This window comes from Micropterus dolomieu, unplaced genomic scaffold, assembly GCF_021292245.1.
Source record: "Micropterus dolomieu isolate WLL.071019.BEF.003 ecotype Adirondacks unplaced genomic scaffold, ASM2129224v1 contig_14104, whole genome shotgun sequence".
Taxonomy (NCBI): domain Eukaryota; kingdom Metazoa; phylum Chordata; class Actinopteri; order Centrarchiformes; family Centrarchidae; genus Micropterus; species Micropterus dolomieu.
This window is the reverse complement of record NW_025743090.1, coordinates 8793-14153: the sequence shown is the minus strand read 5'-3', so window position 1 is coordinate 14153 and position 5361 is coordinate 8793. Positions and strand designations below refer to the sequence as shown.

Below are 5361 nucleotides of genomic sequence, written 5' to 3'. Positions count from 1 at the left end.
TAGTAACAGTGTGAGAAGATGGCCTCCATTGTGGTCAGCGCTCGGTCGGTTCAGTTTGTCATTTGCTAAGTGATCGTAATAAATAAACACATAGGCCTACACCCCCCTGTCCATACTTTCACAGTTTTGTTGTTATATTATAATAATTACACACAACATTACAATTTAGCAACATCGAAATGACACAGTTAATAGTGTTGTTCTGAGTTTTGTTGTGCCGTATAAGTAGAGGATGTTTACTATTGGTTTACTACTTTACAGACTTAACTTTGGGGTGGGGGGGTGGGTCAATTATTATGTGAAGATATGAAGTTTTATGGGCTGGGCTAAGCCCCCAATGTTTCAAGATCCTAAAAACGCCCCTGTTGCTGCAAAACACTAGCACGGTGATTTATCTAAAATTTACCACGGTTAATGCCTCACTGGCCATGGCACGTTCTTTGCGGCCACCTCCATGGTCAGAGGCCAGGTTGAACCAGCGGATGGCGTGCTGGTTAATCTTGTTGTCCGATGCGCTAGCAGCTTGGTTCTTCCGTACAGCCTCTGTTAAGAGAGAAAGTCAATTGGTTAATGAGCTGTCATTAACAGACATTCTGAAAATTACCTCTACTTTTTTGAGAAATGCTTTAGAGGGTTGAAAAAAGTGCTCATTGCCCATGTTTACTATTGTTGGTGTGGCAGTAGACCTAATTTTCTATAGCATTTAATTTAGTAACTCAAAACAAATAGAATTTCACTCATGAATAACTAATTATAAAAAATCATACTGATTATGAACAGAACAATTATCAAATCACATCTGGATTGTATTGGATCAGCCTTAAATCTCAGTGCATCTTATCATTACAAATTTATCTGTGTGGATTCTGTATCAGGTCATGGATAGGCATTGGCGGGTACCAACATTTCCCCAGTATCTCCAGGCAGAGGACATATAGGGGAATCGTTTTACTGACGGCTCTTTCAGAGGTGTGTCAAGCAGACTACAGACTCTTTTTAATGTCGTTCAGAAATTTTCAAAGTAAAAGCTCTCAATTCAACTCCAAGTAAAACATTACAGCAAACAAGCTTCTCATGCTTTTATTTTGCTCGCAAACCTACAAAGAGGAAGTGATTATGTGAGTAACCGGTGCTGTCATGTCTATTTCAGCACCGCTATCAAAGTATTTTTTTTATTTTTATTTTTTGGCTTTAAAGTTGCATCCCTTATATCTTAAAATATACTATTTAAATATTTTATTTTACATAAAAATTCGTTCTCATCTACCAGTCACCTCCACATATAATACGTATACTAAAATACTTACTGATCAACAGAGTTCTTGTCAGCATTTCTTTAAAATATTTCTTTTCCCTTTACTCCTTTCCAATTAATCTGTTTGGCCACTGTGTTTGAGAAAACCATTGAATGTATATTCCAAGATTGAACAGTAAATACTATTAACAGAATGTTATCTGTGAAAGTTGCTAAAATAAGGATGAAAGAGCACTGTATGAAGATCAGTGGTGAAGTTACTAGTACAGCAGAGCTGACCGGAAGTCAGACAAAATGTAAAAAGTAGTCAAAACACACAAAACATTAACGTATAAGTTACCTGTATCTATATAATCATATGAAAAGGACAACAAAAAAATTAAGACCTTTGTAAAAAAATGTAAGAGAATATTAAATTCAATGAGTTTTTAAATTATTTTAAGACCCAGTGGGTAACGTTACCCTGCATGACAAATGACCCCAGGAGCTCAGCTCTGCTAATGTTACAGGTTTGCACTGCATTGTGATTTTGGAACAAACCCCAGTGGTAGTAACATTATGTACAAAGCCAGCAACAACAAGAGAAAATGTGAGGCAAATTTAAAAGAATGAGTAATGCTGATTGTACCACTGCCAGCCATCTCAGTGTACTGATATCATGAACCTCATTGTAATTTTTTACTGTACAATTTGATGAATTACTGAGAACCATCAGCCTCTAGACAAAACAAATAACATTTCTTACAGTTCCTGATCTGAGGGTAAACGCTTGGTAAGCTTAACATAGCACACTATATCCCTCGGAAAACAGCTACGATTCCGCCGACTGATGGATGCTCACGCCCACTCCGTCCAAAAACACAGACAGTTTACCTTCCATTTCTGACCCTGAACAGCTGCTAAGTCTAGTCTTGAAGGAGATTCAACCTCATACTTTAAAATGTTGTTGTTAATCATCCATTCGTACCGTAGGTGATATCAAATAGTTAAAGGAAAAACTTTACCAAAAAAACAGTTAAAGCATTAAAACTGTTATTCATGAATATTATTGAAATCTATTAGTCCAGCAACCTTCATTCAGTCCTTATTCAACCTCCCCCCTTTTGCCCACGTTGTCCCTTGGGACACACATGAGCAACCTTCTGGGCCATGTTGGTTAAACAATAACATTCAACAACATGGAATGAGCTGGCAGCATCCGTTCTGTACAATGTGTGTCAAAACAGACTTGTTTATGACTTGCTATCCCGGTTCTCCGACACCACCACTGGGCACTCGTCAGTCAGCCGACTCTGGGTAAGAATCCCATCTCCTCCCTTCCTTCCAGCTCCAAATCACTTGATTTAGCCATGTCACTACCCTTTGAAGCAACTAAACTTAGAACACAACAGCAGCAGCTCCATGCGTCCAGATAATATTTTGCAATAAATAGAAAAATAGCCTTTTTTCTCTGTCTATCTCTCTTTAACGGTCCCTAAATTATTTGTCCATAATTTATCTGTAATCTCATCTGGACACCTGAACTGTGTAGACTACTGTGCAGTGGAATGCATTCGAAGGTCTGTGTGCATGTGTGTGCGTTTGCCTTAGAGGTCACCCTCTCTCCACATTCCCAGTGCTCTGATTACCGAAATTTGTGTTTTGTCATGTTTCATCAAAATCTGAATATCACACACCACATAGTACCATATATACAACATCTGCCCCTCTTCTTGGGCAGTTTTAAACAGACAATGTAGCAATGATGTCACCTGCAAGGTTTGACCTAATTACGGTTACTCTGATAATTTCCCAACCCCTTTGTGCTCAGTATTCATTACAAACATAGGATGTTCAAGTTTTTAGTATTACTTTCTAAGATCTCAATGGTATTCATTTTAGTTTCAATATGTTTGAGATTTTTACTTTATCTGTGAGAGGTTGTAACTCACCCAGTGTGTTTTTGGCTGGATCCTGTCACTAGGCTCCGTCCCTCCCTCTTCAGCTCAGTCCATTTATTTTCTTTTTTTTCTTGCCAGTCTGTTTTAGAAATTGTGCAACATCTCTTTTCCAATGTCCACTTTTGCCTTTTGCCCCCTTCCTCTGTACTGTCCGTTTCTTCGTACCAGGATGGCTTGATACAGCACCAATCATTTTCTTTTGACAGTTGTTTTGGTGTTGATCTTTTATGTTAAGCATGCTCTGTCGTGCTGTCTGTCTTGCATGATGTGAAATACAACTCTTCCTTACTCCAGCAGCAGTTTCTGGACTAATCAAACTCAGAACTTTGAGGGTCTCATCGCATCTTGTTTCAGACCTCTGTAGTCCTAAGGTGATGGTCATGCGGACTAGGAGAGTCCTACATGATTCGGTCTGGTCTTGCTGTTCAGCTGCTGGCCTGCATCATGCGGGCAGAACTTAGTCCAGTGGTAATTCTGGACTGTGCATTGTCCTCTCTACTCAGCGTACTTCAAACTGCTTTCCTTCTTGTCTGGCTGGAGTGACGTATGATGAGGAACATTTTATCTTATCTTTATGCTGATCTTGTGGAAGTCCAGCTTGATTTGATTTTCTCATCGCTGTGTTTATGTCAGTCATTGTGGCCCATACTCTTTGACAACCTTAACCGAACTACTCCAGCTGTGTCTGTGGAGCTGTCGAAGGTTTCAGTCAGGCTGGTCACATGAGCCATGGCTTCAACAATGTCCTCTTTTTTTTCCTGGCATTTCTTTCTCTGGGCATCTGGAGGGAGAGCCAGTGTCTCTTTATCTGACTTTTACTGGACTGGAGCACATTTCCTTCTGTGCACCGGCAGTGGGCCTTTAATTCTTGGTTTCTCATCTCCCTTTTGCTGCCTGGTCAGATTTCAGCAGCACCAGGGCACACCGGTGGTCTTCTTACTGGACTGGATCGCATTTCGTTTTGTGGAGCATCAGTGGATGTTTAATTTTTTTGGTATCTCTCTGTTGCTGCCTGGTCAGATTTCAGCAGCAGCGTCACCCATGGCATACTCTTCTTAATGGACTGGGACTGGAGCATGTAGGAGGAGGAGGAGCGGAGTCCAGGACTGGATCAGCCGGAATGGATTCCGTGATTTGTACCTCGGTTAAAGAAGATATAATCAGTTGATCGGTCATCAATAGGCTAATCAGTTTTATCAAATCCTTAATGAATCTATTCTAATTTTCAGTCCTGAGCTCTCCTTGTCCTCAGTTCTTGTCTTACTCATCTGAAATGCAGTTTGTTTACTTTTCTTTCGTCTGGACAGGGCTGCACGCTCTATTGCATTTCTGCTCTCCTTTCTCTCCAAACATGTCTAAAGCTGGTTCAACAGTTTTAGGCTAAAGCTTCCATTTTTGCAGGAAACCCATTTCAACCCACTTATCAAATTGTCCCATTAATGTCTAATATTTTAGTCATCAATTTCTGGTGAAACAACTGGTGAAGGTAATCTGGGAGTGGAGTCAGACTTTACTTTACTCTGACTCTTGCCATAGTCTACTCTCTCCAGCTAGTCTGTACTCGGGTCCATAGCAATATCTGGGTCCACTGAGTTGAGTTAAGTCTGAGGTTACGCGCTGCATACCTAACTTATCAGCTGGAAACTCCAAAAACCCTCGGACACCACAGAGAAAACCAGGACACGTCTGTCCGTGAGCCCCTGATCCAGTCCCACTCTCCATCCACTTGTCAGTTTACAAGCAGATAGAGGGTCCTGCAAATCATTCAGGCGTGAGAAATAAGACCACTTCCTTCACTCTGTTCAATCTCACTCTTTTTATCTTTTCTCTCTCAATAATCTACTCATTTCTCACCGTGTGAGTTCTTTTTCCTTTTCTTTCTGGAACAGAGCGAAGATCAGAGCTCCGCTGAACACAGCTTCTCCCTACTGGGAGGATTTTCCAAAAATAATAAAGCCGGCTTCTGTCCTTCAGCGGAGTCTGAATCCCTCGTCTGTCCCATCTGGGGTGCCAAAATTGTCGTGGAAATTATATTCCTGGTGAGGGGTTGAGCAAAGAATTGAGTAACAACCAATCTTTGAAGAATTTATTTAACAAAAGAGAATAAACAGAGAAGAACTAAAACACACATACAGCTGGTCCAGAGACCTGCCGACTAGGGCGGCA

At 40.7% G+C, this 5361-nt stretch overlaps 1 long non-coding RNA gene across 1 annotated transcript; it reads right to left on the bottom strand.

Moving 5' to 3' along the window:
- Positions 1 to 376: 376 nt before the first annotated feature.
- LOC123966721 lies at positions 377 to 4950 on the bottom strand. Its single transcript, XR_006824058.1, has 3 exons — positions 4821 to 4950; positions 3187 to 4301; positions 377 to 543 (listed from the first exon to the last, which is right to left on the bottom strand). It is a non-coding gene; the product is annotated as an uncharacterized LOC123966721 (long non-coding RNA).
- Positions 4951 to 5361: the final 411 nt, after the last annotated feature.